General features: G+C 43.1%; 1 protein-coding gene across 2 annotated transcripts in view; it reads right to left on the bottom strand.

The window, feature by feature from the left end:
- The window catches only part of tiam1a (TIAM Rac1 associated GEF 1a), a 57,289-nt gene extending 43,101 nt beyond the window's left edge, over positions 1-14,188 (bottom strand). For both annotated transcript variants that reach the window (XM_061703478.1, XM_061703480.1), the window contains exon 1: positions 14,082-14,188. The gene's annotated coding sequence lies outside the window, so the exon portion shown is untranslated. The remainder of the gene's footprint in view (positions 1-14,081) is intronic.
- Positions 14,189-14,464: the final 276 nt, after the last annotated feature.

The following is a 14,464-nucleotide window of genomic DNA, read 5'->3' as shown; positions in this document are numbered from 1 at the left end:
AGCGAAGTACGTGTGTGTGTGTGTGTGTTTAGGGGTACGCGGCTATGAATAGAAAGGTGTGTGAGATAGAAGCAGACGATGATACTGGGTGAGGGGGTGGGTGAGGTTATTGTTGCTGAGCTTTAAGTGGATCAAAGTGTTTCTGCCTCAGCCTGTCAGTGTATTCACTCGCAGTATTGCAGGCATTTTTAAAAAATGCAAACTAACAAATACCTACAGTATTTAAACTCAAAATAATGAAATATGGTCACTGATGGTGTAGTGGTGCACTCGCCTGACTTTGGTGCAGCGTGGGTTCAGTTCCCACTCAGTGACGGGATGTATGTGAGAGCGAATGGTTGTCAATGTTTATATGTGCCCTGCGACTGACTGGCGACCAGTACATGGTGTAGTCCGCCTTTCGCCCGAGGTCAGCTGGGATAGGCTCCAGCGCCCCACGACCCTAACCGGGACAAGCGGTGTTGAAAATGGATGGCTGGTTAATGAAATATTGGCTTTAATTCTTATTATTGTGAGCTGCTTTGATATAACTGGATGACAATGTGGCATTTTTAGGAGGTTGGGGCATTTCGTCAAACAAACTACCTATATCTACCTTACATAATGAAATATTGACTTTAATTCTTATTATTTTTGTCCGTTGGTTTAATCAACTGGCCGACAATGTGTTTTTCTTTTTTAGCCCCAACAGGTCGCAGTTTAATCGTGAGAGCTACCAAAATCTAACCGAAGAAAATGAAATATCGGCTTTAATTCTTATTATTCTTGTCAGCTAGGATTTACTAAATATCAATGCAAACTACCTCAACCTATATCTATACAACATGACATTTTTAAAATATTTTTTCTTATCAGATGGTTTCATACAAAGGGACGAGAACGTGGCATTTTTATCAGGTAGCAGCATTTATTTGTAGTTACCTTATCAACACTAAAAAAAACCAGGAACTCTTGGCTTTAATTGTAATCATTCTTGTCAGATGGTTCAACAACAACGTGGCATTTCTTTGTATTAATATTTTTGTAGGTAGCAGCTTTTATTCATGTAAACTACCCAAGGTAACTCTACCTCATCCACTACAACAAAAGGAAACACTGACTTTTATCCTTATTATTCTTGACAGGGGATTGGATGACAATGTGGCATTTTAAAGACCTTTGAACACCTGATTTAAGATTATGTGTCATTATTAGGGATAATTAAGGCCTTTGTTTTGGAGGGGGAAAAAAGATTGCGACATTTAATATTGATGCTAATGAATTGCTCACAGTCGACTGTCAAACTGTCAGTGTGTCAGAAGGCTGATGGCAGATAAAACAGTAACAAACATTCCCGTGAGGAAAGTTTTTTTTTTCCCCCAACACATAGACTTATCATTATTATTTTTGTTACGTCTTTTGTGGACATGCTTCCTGGTGTACAACATTGGCTTTTTTAAAAGAAGAAGTGGTCCCAATGTGAATCATTCTTGTATAACGACACTTTGCACTCCACCCACAGTCATAAATTATCATCATAGAGAGGTACGCATGACTAAGCGCCATCGCCTCCTGGAGCAACAACAACAACTTGTACCATCTGTGAAGAATTAGAAATAATGTATTGCTTTGATGGGCTGGATGTTCTGCTAAGTGGTTGTTTTAAGGAGTAACTTAGCAACCAGTTCTGAACCTGCTGGGTGGTTTGGAAAGCGGCTGCTCCTAAATTTGCTAAGTGCTAGTAAGCTATTTAGTCACAGTGATAGCATTCAGCATAAACTGGTAAGAAGTAGCACTCGTAGTCATTTACCTGGTTTCGTAGACCAAGTAAATAATGTAGGAGTGACAGTAGCCTGTCCTAAACTACAGAAGCTAGAGCAGCTGGTTCAAAACCTGGTAAGTTGTAGCGCTAGTAGCTACTACTAAACCTGGTACCTGCAAAGTAGTCTTACTAACAGTCCTGCACCATTTGTAACATGAGACCTTGGCAGCTTGACTGATTTCCCCTGACCTCCACGTGCACCCTTGGGCTATGTTTACTCCCTCGAAGCCCCAAAATCCAATAGCATCCCGAACCAGGGAGGCAATCGTGCAATTATCTTGTTCTGAAACTGGTGAGTACAGAAAGACCGGTTCTGAAACTGCAAAGTACTCCAAGTAACAGTCCTGAACCTGTTGTAATATGAGACCTTGGCAGCTTGACTGATTTCCCCTGGGACCCTTGGGACACTTTTGCCCCTCCGAAACCCAAAAGCCACTGACGTCGTCCCTGGGTATACCCTGCCCTTGGGCCTTTTCCTGCACCTTTGACATTCCTCACATAGTTAACTCCCCCATCTACCCCTGTCCATTACAGCAAGTGACTAAAGTTAACACCCTCTCTGTGGGGGGCAGGAATTCCTGAATGGAACAAAACTGGGGCGGCACAGTGAACAACTGGTTAGCGTATCCACCTCAGAGTTCTGAGGACCCGGGTTCAAATCCGTCCTCGCCCGTGAGGAGATTGCACGTTCTCCCCGTGCATGCGTGGGTTTTCTCCGTGTAGTCCGGTTTGCACCCACATTCCAAAAACATGCATGGCAGGTTAACTAAAGACACTACATTTCCTGTAGGTGCAAATGTGAGTGTGAATGGTTGTTTGTTAATATGTGCCCTGCAATTGGCTGCCGACCAATTCAGTGTGTACCCCGCCTCTCGCTCACAGTCGGCTGGGATAGGCTCCGGCACACCCGCGACCCTAGTGAAGATAAGCGGTTTGGAAAATGAATGAATGAATGAACAAAACTGGGATATGGGAAGCAGCTTCTCCTGCAGCGTTACACATAAATTCAAGATCAGACACGCATGCAGGCTTTCCCAGGAATAGATACATGAAGACTAGCTCTAGCTTAGCACAGCATAGTGATATGTAGTCAAGCAGGCTCCACACCCACAGTCCCTCTGTCTGAGACATCAGTGGTTGGGTTCCCTGAAAGAGGGAGATTAGGTTCTTATTCATCCTTTCGGGATCTGACGAACCATCACAGGCGCAAATCAGCCGCCCTTCCCTTCCTCGCAGGCTCCACTCCCGACGCACAAACAGCGTCCCTGCTGCATAAATCAAACAGCATTTAAAGCTTCATCAGTCCGGTGATGAGTGGCACAACAAAGCTTCTCATTTCCACATAAAAGTACAAAAACACTAGGCGGGAGTCGGGATTACCGTCACAGAGTTTGAGACGCGCAATCGCTGCCAATTGCTGTCAACGAGCCAAGCCAATCTCACGGGAATTGTGACAGCCTGTCCTAAATCCCGGTGGCATCGTTTCTGCACGCCATTTCGGTGATGACATACCACCGCTGCCACCACTGTGTCATGTGGTGTTAAAGACGCTCATAACCCTTGTCAGGGAGCTCGTGGCCAAACGGGACAGCTCACGCCGACTGTATGAGAGAATGTTAGGCCTTGGCTGAGGTCTGCACGCGAGTAGTCTTTAGAGATCAAACCACAGAGTCAAACAAGTTGGAAAGGGGAACAAAATGACAACACTTGAGGGTCAAAGTATCTGAGAATCAAGTGCAATGATAAGCGGCACGGCGGGATCCGCTAACTGCCAATTCCCTCCACTCTGCTCCTCAAGTGGCACTAACCTCATTAAAGACGCTCCTCCGTCGAGCCGGGAGATTATGCCGCACGCTTCCCAGTGCAACCGACTGCCGCCAGTACCACGTTACAGTCGGGGATTACCATAATTTAAAATAAAATCCCCTCAGGCAAAAGTACCCCTGTTGAACGTGGTGTGGGGGGACGAGTGTGTCTTACAATTCGCTACATAAGCACAGATCCTACATCCCAAACACCAAATATTTTAACCTTCACTGATGAGAGAACCACCAATTTTCCAGCTTTGGAGGTAGTAACAAAGGTGGGACGGTTTAGGCTACGTTTACACTGCAGGGCATGATGCCCAATTCTGATTTGTGTTAAATCTCATCTTTTTATGTCGTCATTCACATTACAAAAACAAATGCGGCTTCTACTGTGGACGGAACACATCCGTGACATCACATGCATGCACACAACTGTGAGACTGCGTGTTTACGGAAGTAAATGCAGCCCCTCGCAGAGGTCTCGTCATGACGCATTTGTGGCAATTTCAAGGATTTTGCGCAACCAGTGCCCACATTTTCTTATATTTAGCAATTCTAAAGCATCTTCTTTTCGCCACTGACTGTTTTCTGCTGCTGCATCCACCATTGCCGTTTTGTGGTGTGTATGCTTTGTTGAACAATTGTGACGTTTGTTGCCTTTTGATAACGTACACATCCGATGCGCACCACGTGAGCATCCATACTGCACTCGCGTCAGATACTTATCCAATTTATATCCACATATGAAAAAAGCCCGGGTCGGATTTGAAAAAATGGGAATTGTAGAGTTCACACTGATATGAAAAAATCTGATACATGTTTATGGGATGTACAATGGTAGCTATGTGAAAGGGAATAGCGTAAACACCAATACAAAAGTGGGGGGTGAATGCAACCCATCAATTTCCCGGCTATTGAGACGTAACGGTGGCTCTGTGAAAGTGAAAAGCGGAACACAATGAGAGGGAATAGGAGGACGAAGATGACCTGTCAATTTGCTGGTTTCGGAGGTAGTAACAAAAACAATTTCCTGTTTTTTAAGACAGTATCTGATTTATAACGGTGGCTGTGTGAAAAGGAATAGAGGAACCCATCAACACAGCAAATAAATAGAATAGAAAGAAAAGAAAAGAATAGGGAAACATACCGACACGGAATGGTGGGGGACATAGGAGACCCGCCAATTTGCCGGATACGAAGGCTAAAAACATTGGCATGGAAAGGCGTGGGATTAGCAGAAAGCCAGAATTAATTATTGTCATCTAATTATCTGAATGCGGCATGCTGTCTGGACTATGTGAAAGCGCACACAGAAAATTGCCATTTCTGTTGTGTTTGGCGTGAAGGACCAAGGTGAGTAATTGCTATGAAAAAGGAAGCTGTATTACAGTCCAGCGTATTTTCCCACGTGAGAGCCCATCTCCACAAATCCACAACAGTTTAACCGCGCCGCTGCCAGACAGACATGTATGCATGTCAGCAAATTGTGGGGTAATACCTCCTGTTCCACTCGCCGTCCTCTGAAGAGTCGGCGAAATAACAAGAAGGCTGAGTGGGCGAAAGCCCGGGATAAGAGGGTTTTAGGCAAAAAGGTAGACATGATGGATGCGGGGTGGAGGGATAGATGGTGTTGATGGACTGATGAGAGGCTGTTAGAGAGGGGAGAGGATGGAACGGAGGTGCGCAGGTAGACTGAGGAATGATGTTTGGGGGAAGGTGAGCCAAGGGGTAGGAGGGTCAGGGGGATTTCCTGTCTGTGGTGGTTCCGCTCGTGACTGCTTCTATGCAACGTTATAATAATACAGTATGTAAATTATTTTATTATGAAGAGTAAACACTTAAGGTATCTTGTTTTTGAAGCGATCCTACATACAACAATGTAAAGAATATTCATAAATAAAGAAGACCATAGACAACACAAATAAAAAATGAGAAAACGAAACAAAGCAACAATTTTATATTGTGCTGCTTATTTGTGCATCCAACATCTCTGCAGATCTGCTTAGCTTTTGGCTAATATGTCCCCTTTTAAAGAAACTAAATCCGATGTTGCTGGAACCGAACAGAAAAACTGAAATATTAAGTGGGATTTGTACACGCTGAGAACCTAAACCAAGGGGAGAGAGGAGCCATTTGTTGAAATGTGAGTTAACTCGACACAACAAGGCGACACTGTTAGCGCTCAGTGAATTAGGCAAATATTGCTGAGGTTCGCAAAGAAAAAAAATTCTCCAACTGGAGAGAGCATGCCACGCTTTGGCACGGTCAGCAAAGACACGGAGGGAGGCAGGGAGGGGCTGAGAGAAAGCTGATGTCACAACAACAATAACAATGTTGACGATACTTCTGGTGTGTAAGAAAGTAGTGAATTTCACAACTGTGCATCATACAAAACTACGGTTGGATGACACAGGCTGGGAAAGTTGAACCCACGACTAACGGCTAATAGCAGAGCTGTTGATGGAGGTTCCCCAAACCTTAACCACATGAAAAACAGCGGCCGGACTTAAGCTTGCCGTATTTGTCGCTGGTTGCTAAGTGACCGAACAGGAAGTGGTCTGGTACCTTTTCCCTGTTTGGAAGTAAAAGCTGCAGCTCGGCAAAATATTTGTCACCTTTACAACGAAAAGCCCTGGCTTTACTTTTACTGAGGATGAGGAGGATTATAAAAGGCACGGCAGGATCTCAGGGAATTCATGCTCGTCCATGAGCTACACTACTTTGATGTGTACTTGTGTACTTCAGGCTTCAACTAATAACCTAAACTATCAGGAATCTAGTCAAAGAAATCTAAATAATGCCATTTAACATTCAAAGTTGGCTAACAATCACATCTACTTTTTAAAAGCTATGAAAGTTTACCAACCTAATTGGCATACCATATGTCCACGTAAAAGGTACTCACTACAGTTTTTAGGGTACCTCGGCAAAGTGCAGTGCGTTGATTATTGGACAGAGAATGGTCACTTCGAGACAAAAGACCATGTTGGTACCGGCATGTAAAGTGGGGTTGTAATAGAACTGCAAATTGGCCAACTTCCGAGGTAGTATTAGAGGCCCCGTTCACACTGCCTGTCAAAACCTGCTTTTTCCTCCCCTGTATTGTTGTTCTGTGTGAAAGGTACTTATATGGAACATAGTGTTGAAATTGCACTCCACAATTTTCTGAGGTAGTGCAGGACGCATACCAGAAGCCCCTTTCCCACCGCCGGTCATAGCTAGCTTTTCTCCCTTATGCCTCAGTTCTGAATAAAAGTTATTCCCAAGGAACATGGTGTCGAAGTCGTTGAAGTCGTTGTGCAAATTGGCCAGCTTCCCTATGTTGCTATTCTGTGTGAAACATATTGTATCAGTAGTACCACAGGCGAAACAAAGGCGAGAACGACAGTTGTGTGGAATGGAATGGAGAAATTTATGTGAATGTGAAGTTTAAGACTTCTCCTGCCTTGTTGTGGTGAAAGCAATTGTGGCTTTCCAACAACTATTTTATCCATCCCACAGACACGACAGTGACCTGTATCGTTGGGTTCTGTGCAAAATGCACAGGCGTATACATCTCTGATACCCCAATTTTGTGATAAAGGGGCTTAAGCCCGCTATTATCTGCAACAAAGCAGGTGGTATTTGGCAGTAAAAGAGAAGTCTAGGGGACAAGGGGGAGGAGAGGGGGAAGTTATCTTCGCGCGTCCCTGCACCTGAGTCAACACAGCGCTCTCAAACAAAATGAAGCCGAGACAGAGGACAAAACACCGCGACGGCGAGGAACTCTCAGCGAGAATGTTGCAGACAAACGGCATGCGACTGGAAAGACCTGAACACAAATCAGCACCGTTGTTAACAAACTTAATGAGGTATTCTGAACACACTGATGCCAGCGCTGACGATTTATTTTAGAAAAGGGAATGTGAGAAAGCCCGCATGCACGCCACCCTCCTTCCTGTTCAGTGCACATCTGCCGCTTTTGTTTTTTTGTTTTTTTTGTACGTTTACAGGCGTTCACAGGGCGTGGTAGTCAGGTGCAGCCAAATCGTGCGCACCTACACCCAAGATCATTATGATACTGGTTCTACCAAATACTGTAAACACTCGTTTACAATAAACTCAGTGTTGGGTTCCTGTCTTTCAGATGTAATTTGAACATGATCCCACTTTCACTCAATGTCACTGTGCACTTGTATGAGTGACAGGACTTTTACACAATACACAACGGATCATTCTCTAACTTTGACTTTGTAGCTAAGAAAATAGTACCTATTCCTAATTCATCCAGGTTTTCTGTACTACCTTTCCTCCCAATTCCAGCTGATCAATGACACTTACAGATCAAATTGTCGATGTACGTATTTTTCACCAATTGACCTAGTGTTGAGTATTTGGAGTCAATTTGGAGTCCTCGTGTACATGTTGACAATCATTTAGAGTCATAGGACATTTGCGTTTTGTAAAAATTAAGGTTCACTTGAAAGTCTTCAACCATTCTAATGTACGTGTTTTTGTAAAAATACAGTTGTAAATCAACCTTATTTCCACTAAATGTTCTTATAAACAAAGAAAATTTAGCTGTCAACGAATGTAACATACACCTTTTGAAAAAACTGAGCACACAAACTTAACATACGTGGGTTTTTTTAACAGTAAAGAACATTTTGCTATCAAATAGACAATTTAGACTTATCAAGTAATGTAACGTGTTTTAAAAAAAGAGAGCCATCAACAAATCTTTTTATAAAAAAATGGAGGACAACTTAAGAGTTGTCAAGGAAGTTAAAGTATGTACTTTTGTGAATATTGAAGACAATTGAGTCATGAACAAATGGAACATATGTGTCATAAAAACTGAGTCGTCAACCTTTTTTAGGTATTTTTGTAAACATCAAAGACAATTTAGATTTGTCAACAAATGCCAATGTCAGTCGGCAACAAACCTAACGTACGTACATATTTATGTCAACACTGAACACAACTTTGTCGTCAACACGTGTTTTGTAAAAAGGACAGTAAATCCAACTTAATTATTTTTGTTAAGATTGAATAAAAAAACAACAACTCTTCAACAAACTTAACACAAAATAATTTTGTAACTATTTTGGGGAACACTGAAGACAGCTTTGCCGTCAACAAACCCAACGTATATTTTTCGTCAACATTGAAGACTACATGGAGTAGTGAACAAACTTAACATGTTTCTGTAAACAGTCTTCAATGAACCTAACAATGTATTTATTTTATTTTTTTAACTCTGGGAGGAGATGCAATCATCCCACATATTCAAACCCAGAACCTTCTTGCGAGCCTATGAGTGCTAACCACTGGACACACCAAAGTTTACTCCCTGTACCATCCGTAAGTGTCTATCCAAGACAAAATACTTGAGGTTATGTGGGGTAAAAGTTTATAATGGAACTTGTTTTTTTACCCACACTTCTAGATTTGATGGGAAACTCAAGTCAGCAACGTAAAGTCTTGCTTCAACGCTTCACTTAAAGCAACCACCGTTAGCATGCAGGCCAGCTTTTTAAAGATGTCTTGGGACTAAAACAAAAGTGGATGGCATAGGATCCAGGTCAGTGGGTCCATTTCCTGGTATAGAGAGCATGAGCGCGGGCGCACACACACACACACACACACACACACACACTCACACACTCTTGCTTATTGTTGGGCCTCGTCACTATGCTGAATGGAGCCTGGCCTCTCAGTGCATTTGTGACCCGCATGAGCTCAATGTGACACTGACACTGAGTGCAGGGCCTTAGGGTAGGGGGGAGGACAAAGGCAATATGACCCTATATACACACAAAAATAAGCAAAACACACACACACACACATGCCTAAAAGGCAAACTACATGGCACTATCAAACAACACCGTAAAGAATAGAAAGCCAATGCGCCACAATGAGCCATCATCACAGCGTTTGGAGAGCAGTGCCTCGCATCACTTCCAGGTCAACAAGCGGGAGCGGAAAGTGCCCACGTGCTAGTCCGGCGTGGACGTCACAGAAGAGGAGACTAAAGCCTCTTTCGTACATACGGTTTCAGCAAAATTGCCGCATCAGTGACAGTAGATCGAGAATTTATTTACCTGTTTCGCACAAAAAAAACTCAGCGACAAATGCTTTCAAAGTAACAAGGCAAGTGAGTGTTAAACTTCCTGGTCCCGGCGTTCCATTACTGCCTTACATGCATCTGCCATCTCGCATCTGCTCGGACTACCGAAGCAGGGAACTTCACGGGGCAGAACCTTTCACACAGAACAGCGGCATCAGTAAAAAAGCCATTGTGTTTTTCACACAGAACCCAGCGAAATGGGACATTGTCGCATCTGGTGTGACAATTAAAATAGTAGAGATGGACATATACGATTACTATCGTAAATGTTTAAAATCGATCATTCTATTGATCATCCCAATCAATTAATCATGTATGCATGTGCTTATTACGTGTTTATTTTGTTACTGCTTGAAATCGATTGAAAGTGTACCGGCGACTGTGTCTATCATTTCTCCCATTGCAATACAATATGTTCTAACTAGCGGTGGCAGGCTTCATCAAAGTAAGTAGCTAACATCGATACCTTGTGTTGGCTATCGTAGACGTGATGTTGTAATATGTTAGTTCTGCTTTGCGGAAGACAAATTGCTCTATTATATCTTCTTTTTTTTTAGGTGAGAAATGATCGCAAACTGTAGAGATTCACTGTCTTTTATGCACTTGTTCCTCCCAGCTCGTTGCCATAAGATCAACTAATACACAGAGTGGTGCGTGAGTCTGCAGTATAATTAGTCTGTGTGGAAAAATGCTCAGTGCGAAGCGTCGCGCTTTTTAAAATTTATTCTTATTTATTTTAGTTATTTGATTCATCTTTTTCGCCCAACTTCACCACTTGATCCCGGCTTTCACATGCCCATCATCCCACCTCTGTAGCGTATTGGGTATTACCTGCCAAACTGGAAAATTTGCAGCTCTACTTCGAACTCTCCCTCCCACCAGTTTGACATGCAGAGTGAAACACATACAAAGACACACACACACATTTGTGGTGTTTTTACATGTAATAATCATAATCAGCATTGAAAAAAATGCAAATTAAGCTTCGAAGATGAAGGTAGAGGAATGCACGCGCACACACACAAACACACACATTGTAGACACAAACAAGCGCATCAGCTGCCATGTGGACACGTGTGTGCTGTAAGGCGACGACACTCATTGAAGACAATGAGTGGACACGGCGGGACTGTCATGCTGACGGAGGGATGGACAAAAATGGAGGAAGGAAGGAAGGAAGGAATGAGGGAAAGAGGGAGGGAAAAGTCCACAGTCATCAGGAGCAGACAAAAGGGAGGAAATGAACGAGGGAACGCACCCCTCCCCACTTCGTCACTCCTCACGTCAAGTCATGTGCGCGCGAGCAAGACGACAACCTGCGCAACCGGACGGGTCGCATGGCAAACCGACGCGCGCACACACGCGCACGAGCGTGCACGTCAACGTCCATGAGGCGTGTGTTGCGCAATGCTTCTCTCACTCTCGACACGGTCAAAAGTTTTAAGTTGTTCCCGCCTTTTACCGCTTTCTCTTCGACACCAAACCCATTCTATCCATCTATCTATCTGTCTGTCTGTCTGTCTGTCATCCATCCATCTTCATCTATTTATCTGTCTAGCTGTCATTCTATCTGTCAATCAATCCATCCATCTGTCCATCCATCTATCTATCAGTCATACCACAGCTAAATCTATCAAGCTACCGTCCATCCATCCTGTCTACCATATCTATCTGTCTACAAGCACGCAAACCTTTGCTAGAATGAACATCGAGTAGAAACATTCCAGCGCATTACTGCCATCGACTGTCACTTCTGTCAAGCCTACTATCTCGAGGACACACACACACGCACACACCACAAACACTCCTTGATTGCATGTGTGTAGACGTGCACACGGTGGGCGAAGGGGGGGGGGGGGTGTACATAAGCCTCGTATTTGCTTAGCAGTAGAAAAAAAGGAGGAATATGAACATGAAAGGATGGAAAGACGAGCTCATGTTCCTCCCTCAATATGACACATATACAGTATTTACTATTCATATTCATCCATCCATCTTCTGTACCGCTTATCGTCACTAATACATTATACTTTTTCATTCGTGTTGTTTTGATTTTAAGGCATCCCTCTACCGTGCACATGATGCGTTCATGCACTGCTGACTGGGTGATTTGTACTTATAGCACACCTGTGTATTTAATGGGCATCCCCACTGTACAAACACGTGCCTATTGTAACATATAACATACGGAGGGATTATTGATGCATTATTGATCCGTGAAGAGGCAAAAGTACCTTAAGGCATTGTCGTCCGTGTCAGCCTAAACAAGCTCACTTACTGTATTTATAAGCGCTATAGGTGACTTAGCAGCAAGGGGCAGAGTATCAAAGTGGGTCACTCACTACACACACACGCACACACACAAGTGCGCATGCACACGCAAACACACACACACACGCCGCAAGGCTTGCCTCACTAAGTCCCATCCCCCTTTACACACACACATTTGCACACGCACGCATACACACACACTATATTAGCTTTACTGTACGCACACAGCACATGGTTGTGCGACTGCGCGCGAGCGCACACACACACGCACACTTCTACACATTGACAGGGATAATCAGAGTGAATGAGATAATGACTTCTTTGCCTCCGTTCCACAGCCCCGGGCTTCAGTTAAGTCTAAAAACAAAGTACACACATTTGCGCTCAATTTTAGACACATGCACTTTTACACACGCACACACACACACACACACACACACACACACCGGTTTTATCCGCCGCTATAAATCCTTCCACGTGTCACCTCTTTTGAAAGACACCACTGCAAAGTGACCAGGAAGTGACATATTTTCAATATAAATACACCAGATAGTGAAGCCAGAGTGTGTGAAAAATAAACAGCAAGTATCTACTCTATTAGATATTTTACCTAACAGGTAATATAGCGTAAAATGCGGCAAATACTAGGATTTATTGAGGCAAGAATGTTCAAAAGTGATGTTTTGCAATATTTTCTGGAGCATATGTGTGGAATGCAGGTAAGGGAGAGGGCACAAGAGGTAAATATGTGTCTAAAATCTGACACTATTGTGCCTTGAGATATGAGTTAAATCCACTTTGTGACCATGCTAATAAGTCAAAACACTATCTCAAATCATCTTTCCCTATCGAAATGAATGGAAATGCCAGGCCAGGATGTCAGGTCCAGCCTCTCCCAAAAAACAAAAAACAAAAAACAAAAAAACAAAAACAAAAATTTCGAAGTGTTTTTTGATCAGGGAAACAGCACAATAAAAATCTACTTTATCAAAACATACTGTAATGAATTAAATAAAATGTAAAGAATCAATCGTTTTTGCCACGTTTTTGTTCCAATTCAATGGGCATTATACTGCTCCTACTCATAAGTGTGCCTGGGTCACCTGGAGGCAGTATAATACAGACATACAAATATACATCTAGACTCCTCTTTCCTCAGTAAGCCGCATTAATATTAGTCCTTCTTCGCAGAGGATAAAGCAAATGCCTGTGAGTACTGTTATATTATCTGTCTACGTGTGCTGTTTCACCGTGTTTCCTGTTATAAGCTAGCAGTGGATATGTGGTTGTTTGAAATACACCTGTAATTCTCTTTGTTTGATGTTTAGTTTGACAGTAAACTTCAACTGGGAATGGCACTAAACATCTTGAAGTCTCTTTTTTGAAGAATATTTACTCATGTTATATGCCAAACTGCTGCTCATTATGAAGTGATTTTAGTCACGTGCCACCATACAGTGCTCGTATATCGTTTTTGCTAGCAAGTCAAAACAAAAGGTCGGGTAACGCATATCAAGGTACCATTGTACTTCCTTTTTTCCATGCAAAAACATGTCTTAACTTACCATCTTGAGCATAAACGAGCTTGCTGCTACTACTACTTAGTAATATAAAGTGTCAACTACTAGAATGTATCGACACATATATTCTGTTCAAAGATGCATTTTTTCTACTTTCTCTGGACCATATGTGCAGAATGAAGGTAGAAGAGAGGGCACAAGAGGTAAAAGCGTGTCTAAAACCTACTTTCTTTGTTTTCTTACTCAAAATGCATCTTAGTTCACTATCTTGAGCATACCTGAGCTTTGTACTGGCGCTAAAACATGCAAAGTGCATCAGGAGGGTTGTCAGTCAGTCAGTTGTTATTGTACTCTGCATATGTATGTGTGTGTGTGCCACTTTTGAACATCAATGATTGATAAACGCTCGGCCCACTGAGCATGCACGTAAATAAATGAGTAGTGGCGCTCTTGCCTTTACGATGGGATTATCCCCCACACATACACACACGTGGGGTCATGTCTCACACACGTATGGGTCGAAATCCCTCCAAAATCTGGTAAAAATTAAAATAAAAAGCATGCGGCGGTACCTCAGTGCAGCGGTTTCTCAAGACGGGAGAATACAGGCGGTAGTCCCGCACACATCAAAGCGCACACATGCTGCCTCCTTGCACGCCCAGACCAGACTGAGAGCTGTGTGTTGAGAGAAAGAGAGGAGTGTGTGTGTGTGTGTGTGTCTGTGTGTGCTAGAGCCCGCCTACCCACACACACTTACACTCCTCCCTCAATTCGCAGTGGACTGCCAGCATGTGTGTGTGTGTGTATCTGTCCTCCCTTTAATTGCTGCTCATTTGCCTCAAGAGGAACGCACGCACGCGCACACACACACACACACACACACAACACAACACAAATGATTGTTTTGGGGTTTGTTTGTTTTTTTGCTTCAAAGTCAAAAGTTATGTAGGGCAGT

The sequence above is a fragment of the Phycodurus eques genome, chromosome 17 (assembly GCF_024500275.1).
Source record: "Phycodurus eques isolate BA_2022a chromosome 17, UOR_Pequ_1.1, whole genome shotgun sequence".
Taxonomy (NCBI): domain Eukaryota; kingdom Metazoa; phylum Chordata; class Actinopteri; order Syngnathiformes; family Syngnathidae; genus Phycodurus; species Phycodurus eques.
The sequence above is the reverse complement of the archived record's forward strand: the minus strand, read 5'-3'. Positions and strand labels throughout refer to the sequence as shown.